This window comes from Erinaceus europaeus, chromosome 21 (genome assembly GCF_950295315.1).
Source record: "Erinaceus europaeus chromosome 21, mEriEur2.1, whole genome shotgun sequence".
Lineage (NCBI taxonomy): Eukaryota > Metazoa > Chordata > Mammalia > Eulipotyphla > Erinaceidae > Erinaceus > Erinaceus europaeus.
Genome location: NC_080182.1, coordinates 29300382 through 29317037, shown reverse-complemented (window position 1 = coordinate 29317037; position 16656 = coordinate 29300382). Strand labels below are relative to the sequence as shown.

At 55.3% G+C, this 16656-nt stretch overlaps 1 protein-coding gene across 1 annotated transcript in view; it reads right to left on the bottom strand.

Moving 5' to 3' along the window:
* ATP2B2 (ATPase plasma membrane Ca2+ transporting 2) overlaps positions 1–16340 on the bottom strand; it is a 232855-nt gene extending 216515 nt beyond the window's left edge. Inside the window, exon 1 of the mRNA XM_060180697.1 lies at positions 16302–16340. The gene's annotated coding sequence lies outside the window, so the exon portion shown is untranslated. The remainder of the gene's footprint in view (positions 1–16301) is intronic.
* Positions 16341–16656: the final 316 nt, after the last annotated feature.

The following is a 16656-nucleotide window of genomic DNA, read 5'->3' as shown; positions in this document are numbered from 1 at the left end:
GTGCTGTGCATGGTGCTGAGAGAGGAGAGACCCCATAGCCCTGCCCACCCTCCATGGGGCTCCCTGGGCGCTGTGCATGGTGCTGAGAGAGGAGAGACCCCACAGCCCTGCCCCACCCTCCATGGGGCTCCCTGGGTGCTGTGCATGGTGCTGAGAGAGGAGAGACCCCATAGCCCTGCCCACCCTCCATGGGGCTCCCTGGGTGCTGGGCATGGTGCTGAGAGAGAAGAGACCCCACAGCCCTGCCCACCCTCTATGGGGCTCCCTGGGTGCTGTTCATGGTGCTGAGAGAGACCCCACAGCTCTGCCTACCCTCCATGGGGCTCCCTGGGTGCTGTGCATGGTGCTGAGAGAGGAGAGACCCCCACAGCCCTGCCCACCCTCCATGGGGCTCCCTGGGTGCTGTGCATGGTGCTGAGAGAGGAGAGACCCCACAGCCCTGCTTCACCATCTGTGGAGCTCCCTGGGTGCTGTGCATAGTGCCAGGGCTCAAACCTATGACCTGGACCACGGCAAGGTGTGCCCTCTGCCAGGTGAGCTGTCTCCCCTGTCCCATGCCTCCTCCACTTGTGAGTCCTCTTATGCAGAGGCTGTGGGGGTCTCCATGCCCTGACAGGAGCACTAAGTCCAGAGTTACTTGGGACAGGACACCAGCCACCTCTCAGAGCCCCTCTCCCTTGGCCACCCAGGCTCTCCTGGAGTCCCTGCAGCTGGGGGTGGGAAGGGCCTTGGGGAGTCACACTGGGCGTATCTCTTGTCTGTGCCTCCATGCGCTCAGGGCAGCTGTCTCTGCAGCAAGCCCCCTGCTCTGTGGGGCGGGGACAGCAATGGCCACTGCCCAGAGCTGCTGCGGGTGCCGTCGATGATGCTCCCCTCCCTAAACACAGTAACCAAGGCTCTCCAGACTCAGGGGCATCCTGGGCCAATGAAAATGGACAGGTAATCTCAGACCAACCTGGCAGCTGAGGAACAGGACACACAGAGGAGTCCTGAGGGACAGAGCAGCCGAATGCAGATGTTAGAAGGTACAGTGAGACCCTCGCAGGACTAGACATCACAGGGGAACGGCCACTTCACACAGGAGTGGGGGGGGTGGTCTAGCACCAAGGGGCCCCCTTCACCCTCAGTGTGATGCAAAGGCCCCACCCTCTCCTCCCCTCTCTCCCTCATGTCAAGAGAGCCCTTCCTTGGGCTGACTGACAGGGCTGCCAGGGATCCCCAGATGAAGCACTCTGGACCCAGAGGAGGGAGGAGTCTGCACATGGGCTCTGGGCTGAGTGTGGGAGGAGGGGAGGGGAGGGGGCAGGGTGAGGAGGTACAGCCGGGGGGAGGGGGGAGGATGGCAGCTGCAGGGCAGGGGCCTCCCCGTGTTCAGAGCATGCAGACACCAGGGTTCTGGGACAGACGGTGACAGTGATGTCCGTGTCAGAAGGTGGGTCCATGCCATGAAAGGCAGATGCAGCAAGGGTACCAGGAGGGGCTGAGTGCCACTTTGCCTCGACCCACCACCTGGGCTGGCACACAGGAGGATGGAGTATGAGACCTGACCACAGGAAGCTGCCCTTGCTGGGGACCCTGTGCTGTTACCCTCCTCACAGTTGGCACAGAGCACTCACACAGGCTGGTACAGGTGCAGTGGTGGAAGGAAGGATAGCTAGTAATGGATGCATACACAGAGGATAATTGGTGGGGCAGCACTGGAAGATGGGCAGAGAGATGGAAATAAATATGGATAGGTGGATGGGAAGATGGATGGATGGATGGATGGATGGATGGATGGATGGGAGACTGGATAGATGGATGGATAGATGATGGATGGATGGATGTTGAGATGATGGATGAATGGATGGATGGATAGATGGATGGATGGTAGGTGGGTGGATGGATGAGAGGATGGATAGATGGATGGATGGTGGATGGATGGATAGATGGGAAGAGGATAGATGGATGGATGAATAGATGATAGTAGGATGGATGGTTGGATGGATAGATGGATGGATAGATGGGAAGAGGATAGATGGATGGATGAATAGATGATAGGATGGATGGGAGGATGGATGGATGAATAGATGATAGTAGGATGGATGGGAGGATGGATGGATAGATGGATGGATAGATGGATGGATGGATAGATGGATGGATAGATGGGAAGAGGATAGATGGATGGATGAATAGATGATAGTAGGATGGATGGTTGGATGGATAGATGGATGGATAGATGGGAAGAGGATAGATGGATGGATGAATAGATGATAGTAGGATGGATGGGAGGATGGATGGATAGATGGGTGGATAGATGGATGGATGGTGGATGGATGGATAGATGGATGGATAGATGGGAAGAGGATAGATGGATGGATGAATAGATGATAGGATGGATGGGAGGATGGATGGATGAATAGATGATAGTAGGATGGATGGGAGGATGGATGGATAGATGGATGGATAGATGGATGGATGGATAGATGGATGGATAGATGGGAAGAGGATAGATGGATGGATGAATAGATGATAGGATGGATGGGAGGATGGATGGATGGATGAATAGATGATAGTAGGATGGATGGGAGGATGGATGGATGGATGAATAGATGATAGTAGGATGGATGGTTGGATGGATAGATGGATGGATAGATGGGAAGAGGATAGATGGATGGATGAACAGATGATAGTAGGATGGAGGGAGAGAGAATGAGTGCAGCAGCTCTGAAGGGGCACAGGCCCCTTGGCGAAAGATGAGAATGAGGAGGCAGCAGGGCCAAGCTCTGAGAGGGAGGCCGCCGCCCTGAGGAGGAAGACACCTTGCTCAGAGCATCACCTTTTCGGCCCCAGTCCATCCCCCGCCACCACCCCCCACCCCACCACCAGCCTCCCCGGGACACAGGCAGGCAGACCACGGAGCCCCAGCGCTGAGCCCTGAACACAAGCCCACTTCCGATGCTGAATCCTCAGTACCGGGGACTCCCACCATCCTGAAGGTCCTCCCAAGAAGGTCTCGGGGGGGCATGTTCCCACCTCTGGGCCCCAGCCCTGGACATGGAAACAGGAGCATGGAGATGGGTCTCCCACCTGGGTCTCAGAGGGCTGACCCCAGCAACGTCCAACTCCAGGATCTGGAGCCAGGAGACAACTCACCTGACAGACTCAAGTGCCTCCTTCTGGCAGGTTTGAGCCCTAGCACCCTGAAGCTCTGTGAATGGTGGCGGCGCTGCGGCGCTTCCCTCACTGTCTGTCTCCTCTTTCGCTCTCTTTCTCTCCCACCTTGCCAAAATAATCAAATGGAAATGTTGATCCCAGGAGTGTGGTGTGAAACTTGGGTTTTTACAAATAAAGATTTACAAATAATGGGTGGGTGGTGGCACACCTGGTCGAGAACACGTTACAAAGTGCAAGGACCCAGGTTCGAGTCCCCACCTGTAGGGGAAAGCTTTGTGAGTTGGTAAAGCAGTATTGCAGGTTTCTCTGTCTCTCTGCCTCTCTATCACCCTCTTCCCTCTTGATTTCTGGCTGTCTCTATGCAGTAAATAAAGATAATAATAATTTTTTAAAAGATTTATTTTTACAAATAAAGATGGCTGTTAGAATGAAGTATGAAGCTTCAGTGCTACAAAAAATAAAAAATAGAAAATTCTAGGAGTGCCTAGCAGTGTCAACCCAGAGCGCCACCTACCCACAGCACACAAGGACACGGTGCCTTGCTCTGTGCTGAGGGGCCTGGTGTGGAAGACAGCCAACACCCCAGGAGCACAGGAGGGGAGACAGGCCCTCCGCCCCTACAAATTCCCAGGGCTCCGAGCTGCCTCCTACGAACCGAACCGTCCTCTGAGAGGGAGCGAGCACAGGCCGCCACTGCAGCTGTTTCCTTTTTATTAATTCAGAATCTGCGTATTTTTACAAGGCTCAAAAACTTGAAAAGCTTGGCATTGGCAAACCGACAGAAGGCGAGCCAAGGGGTTCCGATTTCTGCTCTGAAGGCGGTACGCGAGCAGGCAAGGCAGCAGCGAGGGCACTGGGCTGGGGCACTGGACAGTGGGCAGTGGTGCCTTCCCTACCAAGCTCTTCCAAGTCCAGCCCAGAGCAGGCTGACGCCCCCAAACACATGAGGGTCCCCATGGAGGGGCAGCAGAGTCACCCACCCCAGGTACAGGGGGTATCCTGCTCGCCCATGATGATGCCCCTGACAGGGGCATGAGGGCCTGAGCGGCCTGAGGCCCCTGGCACATCGGGGGGTGCTCACAGGGGCATCTGCCTGAGTTGCATGTGGGGGAGCCCCAGCAGACCAAGTGTCAGCACAGAGGACCCCACCCCCAGCTGTGTGTGTGTGAGCCCCAGCAGACCAAGTGTCAGCACAGAGGATACCCCCTTCCCAGATGCGTGTCGGGAAGCCCCAGCAGACCAAGTGTCAGCACAGAGGACCCCTCTTCCCCAGCTGCGTGTGTGGGAGCCCCAGCAGACCAAGTGTCAGCACAGAGGACCCCTTCTCCCCAGCTGCGTGTGGGGGAGCCCCAGCAGACCAAGAGTCAGCACAGAGGACCCCGCCCCCAGCTGTGTGTGTGGGAGCCCCAGCATACCAAGTGTCAGCACAGAGGACCCCTCCCCAGCATTGCCCACTCTGAGTGAAGACCCCGAACAACTTCTCACTCCACAGAGGGTGTGAAGAGGCCTCCTCCCCTTCACGGGATGCTGGCGGTTGGTTAAAAATACGCTCCCCTCCTATCCGGTGGGGAAAGTGTCCAGGGAGGCTGCCCACACACTTCCACCCCAGCCCCAGAATAGAGCTGGGGACTTCACACGCATGTCCCTACAAGGCCAGGAGTCGGGGTGCTGATGCTTCTCCCACCCTCTGTGGGGGGCTCCTCTCAGACATTCTGCCTGGCAGTCACCTCTGACTGTCCTTCCGGGGTCACACACCTGTCCCCTCTGGCTCTTCCATCCACCCTCTGTCCTCCACTTCCTTTGCTCTGTCAGGATAAAGACACCTCAAACTGCTCCTCTCTGGGTGCTGATCCCTATGGCAAGGGCTCTGAGCTTGCTTGCTCTCTGTGGATGGGTGGGCGGGAAGAGGGCTCACCACTGGAGGGAGGGCCTGTCTGAGCGTCCTGGGTCTGGACAGGGGGGACCAAGCAAAGGGGTCCCCTGGGGGTAGAGCAACCCTTTGGGCATTCTCCTTCCCCTCTCCCTCCCTCCTCTCTCCTCTCTCTTGCATAAAAATTAGAGAATAACAGTCAGCTGAACATAGCTCAGCAGAACACATGATCCCCCCATGTGCAAGGCTCAGGGTTCGAATTCTGATTCGAGGAGCCTGGCAAGCCCCCTGGGCTGAGGGGTAGAGCTGAGGTTTCTCTCTGAGTCTCTTCCTCTCCCTTGAAAGATGGAAACATCCAGTGGAGGAGACACAGAATTCTGGTGTGGAGCTGTGCCCCTGTTTGATCTTGTAATTTTGTAAATCAATATTAAATCACAACAACAACAAAAGATGAGTACTAGGGGCTGGGCAGCTCACAGTACAGTGCACAGGGACCAGGGTTTCAGCCCCTGGTCCCCACCTGCAGGGGGGAAGCTTCAGGAGCAGGGAAGGAGGGCTGCAGGTGTCTCTGTCCCTCTCCCTCTCTCCCATCCCCTCTCAATTTCTCTGTCCTATGGAATAAAATAGAAAACAGGAAAAAAAAATGGCCGCAGGGAGTGGTGGATTTGTTGTGCAGGCACCAAGCTCCAGTGATAACCCTGGTGGCAATAAAAATAAAAAAATGAAAATACAGTGAATACCAGAAAACTGGGCCTGGGAGGGCACTCAGTGAGGTGACACGTGGCTCTGGCTTCATTCCCCAGAGCCTCCCGACACACACACACACACACACACACACACACACACACACACCTGGAGGCGGTGACAGAGGAAGGCAGAGAATCCTCTTCATCACTGTGCAGCAGGGGAAACTGAGAGAAAGAGAGAAGCAACCTTGCAGTGCTCCTCTTTTATGGCTGAGGAAGGACCAGAAATCAAAGAATGTCACTGGGCCCAGCTCCAGGGGCTACAGGTTCACTCCACCCCCTGCTACCGTCCCTGGCAGCTAAGCCCCCTCCTCCTGCCTTCTGCGGAGACCCCTGCAGTCCTGGCCCGGATTCCCACCCTCCCACCCCACCCCAGGGAGCTGCATCTGACTCAGCGACTCCACGGCTAGGAACCCACCCTCAGGAGATGGCTGCTGGACAAGTGCCCGCAGCCAAGACGGAGTGCCCACCTGAGTCCTCTATGACTGTCAGCTCTGGATGCAGCCCCGGTGCCCTCTGGGAAGGGTCTATTAGTTGAGTGCTGGCAGAGGGACGGATGGAGTGGGGGCACCCACAGCCAGGGTGCAGGCCTGTCAGCCAGGAGGGACTGCAGAGGCTGTGCACCTTTCTCCACAGAGAACGTCTGGAGAAGCCCTGCCAGGGGCCTCCGGGGGGGCCGGGCAGCTCTGCTGGGGGCGCTTGGCTTGAACTTTACAGCCACTTGAGACTTGTGGATGCAGTTTGGACTGTCTGTGATCTTTATGTAAACATGTCATATGGGGGGGGCGTCCTATGATTTGAAGAGAGAAGAAAGCAGGGAGGGCTAGAGCTGAAACCCTTCTCCAGTGACCAAACTCACCCAGAGTCTCGTGACAGGGTGGGGGGAGAGTTGCAAGTCAGGGACCATCCCCCCCAAGACACTGAATTATTGCCACGAGGGGAAACAGGAAGGCAAGCCCAGAGCTCCCTGCACCGGCCGCATGTCACCCTCTGCTCCCCACCAAGTCATAGGACACCCTGGGGGAGGGGGAGATGTCGAAAGCCGGAGCCAGGGCCTGGAGGGGGGCAGGCAGGTGGTGAGGAATCTTCTGGGCGACTGTGTGAACACGCTCCACTTGGGTGACAGTTGGGGCCCAAGAGAAGGGTCTGGCCCATTCTGTGTGCTCAGCATCTTCCAACACTGACACTCTGGGCATCAGGGGGAGGACTAGTTGGCAGAGCACAGGACTGGCCAGCAGGGAGGCCCTCGGTTCGAGGCCAGGCACTGGGGCAGCACCATAGACAACACCATGGGAACCACATCCCTGAATGAGGAGCCCTACTCTTCTGTCTCCCAATCCTCATCCCCCCCTCCCTCTCTCTCTCCCTACCCCTCCCTTACCAGAGCACTGCTTATCTCTGGTTTATAGTGGTGCTGGGATTGAACCTGGGACTTTGGAGCCTCAGGCATGAGAGTCTCTTTGCAGAACTATGATTCCCTCTCTCTCTCTCTCTCTCTCTCTCTCGCTCTCTCTCTCTCTCTAAATATAGTATAAAAAGATTGAGTTAGGAGACTACTTAGGGGGTCACAACATGTGTAGGCCCTAGTTCCTTCTCTGGAACCACACAAAATACAATAAAGCAAATGAATATTTTTGGAAGTGATTTGGCAGGAATTAAAAGACTCAAAGACACCTCTGGACAATCCACCCATCTGACCTCCCTCCCTCCCTGGGCCAGGCAGGCCAGCCAGACAAACTGGCAGGACGGCCAGAGGCCTCAGGAAAAGACGGGCTTCTGGGGAGGCTGTCTGTCCATCCGGGCCAGGCCAGGCTGGGCTCTGGTCTCCATGATCATCTCCCAACAATTGACCTGTGGGCTCCTTGCTCCTGACTGCTCCAGCGCCCCGAAAGAGAAACGGGGGGCAGGGACTACTGAGTCAGCTGAGCAGCAGGCCAACTGGGAGAACTACCCAGAAGGGACACGCATCCCCCTCAGAGTGCATCGGCTCAGACGAGGTGTGCCATTGCTATTAGGGTCAGAAGCAGTGAGGAAATTCAATTTATTATGTGGCCAGGGATTAAGAATCTGGAAATACTTCTACAGCACAAATGACGGACTAAATTATTACATTAAAAAGCAGAGGAAAGGAGGAGGAGGAGACGGAGGAGGGGAAGGGAATGAGGATCCAGGCTCTGCTAAAGAATTGGCATATCTGGTCTTTAAACAATCATATGCTGGGGGTGTGCAGGGGGCACCTGGTCGAGCACACACATTACAGTGTACAAGGACTCAGGTTCAAGCTCCCACTCCCCACCTGCAGGGGGGGCACTTCACAAGTGGTGAAGTAGGTCTGCAGGTGTCTCTCTTTCTACTCCTCCCGCCCCCCGTAGCCCCATTCCCTCTGGATTTCTCTCTGTCCTATCAAATAAAGAATATATATTTAAGAGCCCAGGTAGTGGTGCACACCCAGCTGAGCACACGCATTATCATGCACAAAGGACCTGGGTTTGAGCCCTGGCTCCCACCTGCAGGGGGAAAGCTTCATAATTGGTGAAGCAGGTCTACAGGTGTCTCTCTGTCTCTCTCCCTCTCTACCTCCCCCTCCCCTTTCAATTCCCTCTGTGCTGTCAAATAAAATAGAAAGGAAGAAAAAGGAAAAATGGCCACCAGGAGTGGTGGCTTCCTAACACAGGCACCAGTGATAACCCAATAAAAACACAAAAACAAACAAACAAACAAACAAACAAAAAAACTGGATGCATGACTTTCATTATTGTTCTGTGATGGTTGAAGCAAAGCCACTGGCCCAACATCATACCACTAGTAAGAGCTTTCTCCAAAATTTGTTCCTAAGCATTATTCTTTCATTTATTGGGGGAGTAATGGTTTACATTTGACAGTAAAATACAGTAGTTGGTACATATGTGACATTTCTCACATAACATTCTAACCCCCCCCCCCCCCCAGCTAGGTCCTCCTCCACCATCATGTTCCAGGACCTGAACACTCCTCCAACCCAGAGTCTTATACTTTGGTGCAAGACACCAAACCCTGTCCAAGTTCTGTTTTGTGCTTCCCCTTCTGTTCTTATTTCTCAACTTCTGTCCGTGAGTGAGATCATCCCATATTTAACCTTCTCTTTCTGGCTTCTCTCACTTCATATGATTCCTTCAGGCTCCATCCAAGATGAGGTGAAGAAGGTGAACTCATCATTTTTAATAGCTGAGAGTATTTCACTGTGTATCTAGACCACAACTTAGCCACTCATCTGTTGTTGGACACCTGGGTTGCTTCCAGGTTTGGGCTATTACAAATCGTGCTGCTATGAACATAGGTGTACACTGATCTTTGAGGATGGGTGTGTTTGGTTTCTTAGGACATATCCCCCGGAAAGGAACTGCAGGGCCATAGGGTCATAAGGTCCACTTCTAGCCTTCTGAGAGTTTTCCAGACCCTAAACTTTTTTTTAAAACCAGAGTACTGCTCCACTCTGGCTTGTGGTGGGGTCAGGGCCTCAGGCACTAAAGATTTTCTGCATGAACAGTCACTGAGAACTGGTGTCAGAAACAGTCCGAAATCGTGAAGTTTTTAGCACTGATTTGCAGAGCGAAAACTTCTCTGGTCCCACATTCTTGCCTTTTCTTGGTGAGAGATTCTCTCTTAATGTGTTCTCTCTCTCTCTCCTCCCCCACCCCCAAATCATTGAGCCCGGTGCCTCTTAATAGCCACCCCTGTATTGGGCCCTCTTTGCGCCCACCCTGCCTGGCTTCCCCAGCTCTCTATGGCAGCTAGTGGACGGTCACCTCGGCAGAGTCCTTCAGGACCTTAAAGCTGATTTTCTCAGGTGCTGACAGGCTGGACACCCACTCATTGCGAGCAGTACCTAGTACGTAGCTGTGGTGGGGAAAGGGCTAATCACATTTTAAAAGAAATCCAGTGGGGTGACCAGGTGGTGGCGCACCTGGTTAAGCACTCACATTACAATGTCCAAGGATACAGGTTCAAGTCCTGGTCCCCACCTGCAGAGGCGAAGCTTCACAAGTGATGAAGCAGGGCTGCAGGTGTCTCTGTCTCTCTACCTGCCCCTCCCCTTTCAACTTCTGTCTCTTACTAATAAATTAATTAAATATTTAAAAAATCTTTATGATAAAAAAGAAAAGAAATCCAATCATTCAACACCATTTATTAACCACTTACTATGGGTCAGGGTCCAAGGATGGCAAGTCAAAAGTGAAAGAGACGGGCCAAGTGGTGAAACCACATGTTACAATGCAAGGACCCAGGTTCAAATCTCCAATCCCCATGTGAGTGGCACCCGTGTGTGTGTGTGTGTGTGTGTGTGTGTGTGTGTGTGTGTAAGGCAGGGCTGCAGGTGTCTTTCTCTGTGTCCCCTTCCTCTCAATCTCTGTCTGCCTGTAGCCAATAAATAAAATCAATGAATCAAATACATTTTTCTTTGTTTTCCCTTTTGTTGCCCTTATTATTTTTCAAATACATTTTTTTTAAAGTGGCAAAGTCCCCGTCTGCCCAGTTCTGTTGTCCCTAAGTATCTTTACTTGTTTGTTTTGCCCATCACAGGGTCTCGTCATTCCGGGGCCAACTTTTTCAGATCAGAACAAGGAGACACACACACACAGAGAGGTGGGGAAGACACCACAGCTCTGAAGTGTCCTCAGTTTTGTGGGGTCAGGCTCAAACCTGGGTCTTGCACATGGCAGAGCAGGAGCCTGTCCCCCTCCCCATCAGGGAAGCCAGCCTGCTGACCTGTAAGTATCCCCGTGCCTGGCGATACATCAGAGCAGCCGTCAGAGCAGTACGTGGTCACAGGCAGTTGGCAGCTGCCACAGAGAACAGGACAGTGAGTGAGGAAGTGGCTGAGCCCCAGCCAGGCTCAAGAGGAAGCAGCTCAGTCAGGACTCCTATCAGGGAGACGATCAGCTCCCACATGGGGTTTTAGTTCTCAGTGTTAGTTCAGTTCCCTTAGCGTGTTGTGACCTTTCCATCAGGAATGTCATCATTGGGAGTCGGGCGGTAGCACAGCGGGTTAAGTACAGGTGGCACAAAGTACAACAACCAGCATTAAGGATCCTGGTTTGAGCCCTCGGCTCCCCACCTGCAGGGGAGTCGCTTTACAGGTGGTGAAGCAGGTCTGCAGGTGTCTTTCTCTCCCCCTCTCTGTCCTCCCCTCCTCTCTCCATTTCTCTCTGTCCTATCCAACAACGACAACAACAACAACAATAACTACAACAACAGAAAAAAAAAAAAAAAACAAGGGCAACAAGAGGGAATAAATAAATATTTTTAAAAATCTAAAAAAAAAAGGAATGTCATCATGAGCCCTCTCGGGGGCCTCTCCAGGCCCTTGTCCTCACTGTAGAGCAGCAATGGCAGGACTCCCCACTCTCTGAAGGGAGGCTGGGCCAGCCCACTCTGCCGCTCGAGGAAGACGGGTCCTGACATGAGTGCAGCCTAGAGTGTTCCCAGCTGTGACCGTGGACTGTGGGCTCAGACTGACAGGGACTCAGAGTTACACAGGCTTCTGTGCTGAATATGAAATACAGGGGCCCTGGGTCAGATCAATGGGGTGAACAGTTAATGGTATCTATGTATTTTCTTCAAGTTTGGGAGCTACTCTCTGCCCTAATCCAGCTTTCTAATCCTATTACCAACTGACACCATCTCTCCAGACAATATTTTTGGTCCTCGACCTGCCAACGCTCATGTCCAGCAGAGAAGCAATTATAGAAGCCAGAACTCCCACCTTCTGCACCCCATAAATAATTTTGGTCCTATTAAAGAATAGGGGAACTTCCAGTGGATGGGGATGGGACATGGAACGATAGTGATGGGAACAGTGCAGAATTATATCCCCACCATTAAAAAAATAAAGCGTGAAAGGAAAAAATAAAGAAAAAAAGGCCGGGGCCTTAGAGAAGTGACTTTGCCTCTCAGTGCCCATATTTCTTCTGCGGAATAAGGCAGTGGCCTGGGCTCTTCTCAAGGGTCACTTTAGCTCAGAAGATGACTTGCCTAGAAGGAGGAGGGGGAGCATGGTCAGCTCAAACCCCTTTCTGCTCAGGGGGGCTCATGCCCTGCTCCGCCCTCCACCCCCAGGGCCTGACCCGGCCTCCTCCCACATCACCCACACCCAACACCTGCAGGGTCTGCAAAGGTGCCAGGGACTATTCTTCTATTTGGGGGAGGGCTGCTTCTCCTGGTTGGAGGTGTGCAGAAGAGGGGGGGCCGGGGAGGGGGAGTACCCTGCGGAGTATATACACTACCATGCCATATGCTCATGAACCCGGGTTCAAGTCCCTGGTCCTCACCCGTAGAGGGGAGGTTACATGAGTGTAACAGCACTGCAGGTGTCTGTGTTTCTCTCTCTCCTTGTCCTGCCCTCCAGGAGTCACGTGAAGTGACAGGAGCCAGAAAGAGAAGGATGAAGATGGGGTGATCTCACTCATGGACAGAAGTGGAGAAATAAGAACAGAAGGGGAAACACACAGCAGAACTTGGACTGGGTTTGGTGGACTGCACCAAAGGAAAGGACTCGGCACAGGGGGCTTTCAGGATCTGGTGCCCGATGGTGGAGGAGGACCTGGGCTGGGGAGTGGGGAGGGAGAGTATTGTGCAGAAAATTAAGAGATTTTACCCATGTATCAACAGCTGAATTTACTGTAAAGCATTAATCTCCCCAATAAAAATAGATAGCAAGATAAATTTTAAAAAACAAAAGGAAAAAATGGCCATCAGTGGAGTGGTTGTGCGGGCACTGAATTCTAGCCACAACCCTGGTGGCAAAGGAAGAGGAAAAGGAGGAGGAAGGGGGAGGAGGAAGCAGAGGAAAAGACGGAGAGGGAGGGTGGAGGAGGGGAGGGGGTGGAGGGGAAAGGGGGAGGAAGGGAAAAAGGTGGGCGAGAGGTGCAGCTTCCAGGTGTGTCTTCCACAGCTGTGCACCCTCCCTGCCCATGCCCATGCCTGGACCTCTGGCTGAGGACGCTTCTTCCAGGCAGCCCTCCCAGCTGACTATAATTCTCACTGGGGAGGCACTCACACTTCTCTGCATCTCATCTCCACCCAGTGTCTGTGTCTGAGGCCTTTGATGACCAGGAGGCTGTCCCTTTCATGGTCAGTGGTCAGCTCCTCAGTAGAGGGCTTGTCCCCCAATCCAAAGAAGCCCACTCTGGGGACGGTCTGAGCTGCTCCCAGCCTCACCCACTTCTGCCCCTGCAACCACAGCAAACGGCCCCTCCCCATGAGGTCCTCATGCCTGGCCCCCCCACCCTGCACAGCATAGCCCCTCCTCCTGGGACCTGCAGGGGCTTTTTAAAAGAAGTATTTATTTATTTTGGATAGAGACAGAGAGGAATTGAATGGGAAGGAGAAACAGAGAGACCCCTGCAGCCCTGCTTTACCTCTCCTAAAGCTTCCCCCCTGCAGCTGGGGACTGACTGGGGCTTGAACCAGGCCCTTGGCACTGTAATGTCTGTGCTCAACCAAGTGCACCACTGCCCAGCCCCAAGCAGTGTTCTTTTCTTCCCTTTTTATTTATTTTGGATATGGACAGAGAGAAAATGGAGAGGGAATGAGGAGAGACAGAGAGGCACCTGCATCCCTGCTTCACCATGCATGAAACTTTCCACCTGCAGGTATGTTCCAGGGGCTTGAACTTGAGTCCTTGTGCACTATAATGTGTGTGCTTAACAGGGTGTGCCGCCGTCTGGCCAATGTCCTCTTCAGTGCTAGTCATCCCCGAGGAGGAACGGTGGCAGGTGTGGCCCTCATGAAAAGGGGACAGTGCCCACCCACCAGGCTTGTCACAGATGGAAGGTGGGAGGTCCCCTCCGCAGCTGACAGCTCCCCCACCCCCACCCAACCCAGACCCCCTTCTCCCCAGCCCCCTTCCTCCCCACAGATGGGACCAGCCTGGCTGTGGCACTTGTGGGACCCAGGGCAGAAATGGGAGTGTACGGCTCTGGTTCTGAGACCACAGTGGGTTTCAACGTTTGAGCACGGAACCTGAAGGCAAGGGGCAGGCTGACTGACAGTAGTGTCACACGCCGGGGAGCTGGCCTTCTATAGCAACAGAGTCAAATTAGGAGACTCCACGGAGCCCCACTAGTCGCACTCAGCCGGCCCAGAGGAAGGGCTTCTGCACCCTGAGCGAGAAGAGGGGTGGGGGCCCAACAATGGAACTGTCACCTGGATTGGTTTGGAGGGGAGGAAGCAGGTGCCTTGGGTGGGGATTTGGCGAGCAGAAGAGACTGACTTTTTATCAAGCATATTCAAATGATGCTCCCTGAAGTAGGTTAACGTTTCTCTCGCTGGCAATCAGTTTGCCTGGTGGAACCTTCTTTTTATTTATTTCTTTGATTTTGCTGTGATGGACGCTGGCAGAGCCCAGTCTGTGGCAGCTCAAACATAGCACAATGATCTCCCTGGGTTTGCAAGCAATCCGTAGTATAGATCAGTTTCCAGAAAGTTCTCACCAAAGAGGGGACTCTGCTCCCAGGCCTCAGACCCCTGAGTGTCAATGTTGGCCCTGCCCCAGTGCCCAGGAGGGATCTCAGTGCCACCAGCCCCCGGTCCTGACCTAAGCTGCCTTATCCTGGGGGTTCAGAACATGCTTTGGGGAGGGGGTGTCCCCAACCAATCCTCCCTGCCCTCAGCAGCCTGGGCCTGAAGCACCCCAGTCCCTACCCCACACAGTTCGTTAAACGTCCTAAGTCGTGTTTTGAGGTCCAGCTCAAAGGCCCCCTCCTCCAGCAAGTCTTGATCTTTCAGGCAAAGTTTGAGCCTCCATCGGTAACAGTGTTTATCCACCTGCCTGAGTCATCAGGGGGCCTCTCTGGGGGTGTCGGGTGGGCTCCCATCACCCTGGGGGACACCCACCCTGAGAGCGGTACAGCCCAGAGACCCACGGCAGAAACACAGCGCCCCCAGCCACCCACAGCCCGCCCCACTGGGTGCCAACCACATTTCACTGCTGTGGGAGGATAAAAATCAGACGATAACCCAAAAATGCCTGGCAGGGAGCCTGGCACAGACTTGGCTCAGGTCCCGAGGTCACCAGCAGCCGGCCTCACATGCTGAGTACCCTGGGCCTCAGTGCCCCCCACCCAGATGCATTCCAGGGTGGCCAGGAGCTCGGTGTGCCTATCAGGTGCGGATCCAACGAGGCCAAATGGAGACAACTGCCACCATGCCCAGCCTGGCCCTGGGTGCGAGCTCCCTGATTGCTATGTGGGGGCTGCTTCCTCCCTGTTTCCCCAGTTTGCGGCTCAGAGATGACTTCGTGAATGAATGAATGAATGAATGCCTATGTACCCCAGGGAAAAAGAAGTGATATGTCCCAGAGAAAGGAACATGGCTGGATCAGCTGTGGAAGAGGGTGGTGGGGTTCCCCATGTAGACACGTGTAGAGGGGTGGGGCCCCCAGAAGTCAGACATGCTTCCCCCATGATGCAGTGAGAAAACGCAGCCCAGGGTGAGTGACTAGGATGGACCAAGGTACCCTCCTCCTCCCCACAGAGCCCAGGAGCCAGGGTTCCACCAGGTTCTGCTCACAGAGCCACATGGGAGGGGAGGGGGAAGGGGCCAGCAACTTGCAGGGGGAGGACTGGGCCTTTGAGGGTAGCAACTTGCAGTCGGAATGGGCTCCAAGAGGCAGCCTCTCCCCAGGATGCTATGGGGACTGTGGGGAAGGGGGAGATGACTTGGCAGAGGTCACACAGATTCTAGTGGACCCCCACCCCTCCAGCTGTCACAGGGCCACCTGGCTTAGGCTGGCTGTGTGACCTTGAAGCTGCCTCTCCCTCTCTGGGCCTCCTCCCTTGCCCAGCATCCCTCATTCCATTCCGGGAGGCTTGGCCCCTCAGGGTGGCCAGGACATGCTCCCTCCTGGGGTTGCATGGTCCCTGGGACCTGGATGTAACCCCCCACCCCCAGCATAGCCACCAGGGCTGCAGGCACCTGCTCCAGCCAGCAGCTCTGAAGGAGACTTTGCTGCAGGGCCAGGGAGCCAGGCTGTGGCTCTGAGCCTGGGGATTGCAGGGTTCTGCCAGCCTGGACCCTGTGTCCTGCTGGGGGTGGGGGCTTGGGGAGCACAAGGGCCCAGGACAGGGGGGGCACCTGGTGCTTCACCTCAGGCCCCCCGGAAGCCACTTTGGGGAAGAGAGGTGCCCCCAGCCCAAGATCTCGCCCACCATTACTGCCTTGGCCCGGGCCTGGAGCCCCGGGAATCCCTGGTTCTGGGGGAACCCAGACAGCGAAGTCACAGAAGAGGGGTCTGGGTGAGGGTCCAGGGCCCCGCGACCCCAATCTCTGGCCCTGGGAAAGTTTACACGGCCGGTGGGCAGTGCCCGCGCGTCCCCACCCCGCACTAGGCACCAGGCACCCCGCACCAGGCGCCCACCACCCCGCCCGCCGCCGCTCAAGGTCACCGCTGTCGCCCGACTCCCTTCCTCCCAGCGGGGCAAGGGTGCTCCCGGGGCTGGGGGCTCCACTGGGGTAGGGGGGCCAAGAGCCGCAGGCCCGCAGAGCCTCACCTGCTCGCAGTCCCCGCGATGCCGCCGTCCTCCGCCGCCCTGCGCGCCCGCCCGCCGCTGTGGCTCCGCCCGCCCCGCGCCCCGCACTGCGCCGGCCCGGCCCGGCCGCCCCCGCCTCCTCCACCGCCGGGGGACGAGGCACAGGGGCGGGGACAGGGGACAGCAGCGGGACAAGGGCGGGGACGGGAGGACCGGGGGACAGGGGCGGGGACACGGGACAGGGGGACAGGGGGACAAGAAGACAGACAGGAGGACAAGGGGACAGGGGGACATGAGGACAGGAGACAAGGGGACACAGCACCCCTTAGGAGCCCTCTCCACCTTAGCCTAGGGAACCCCTCCTCATGTCCCACTC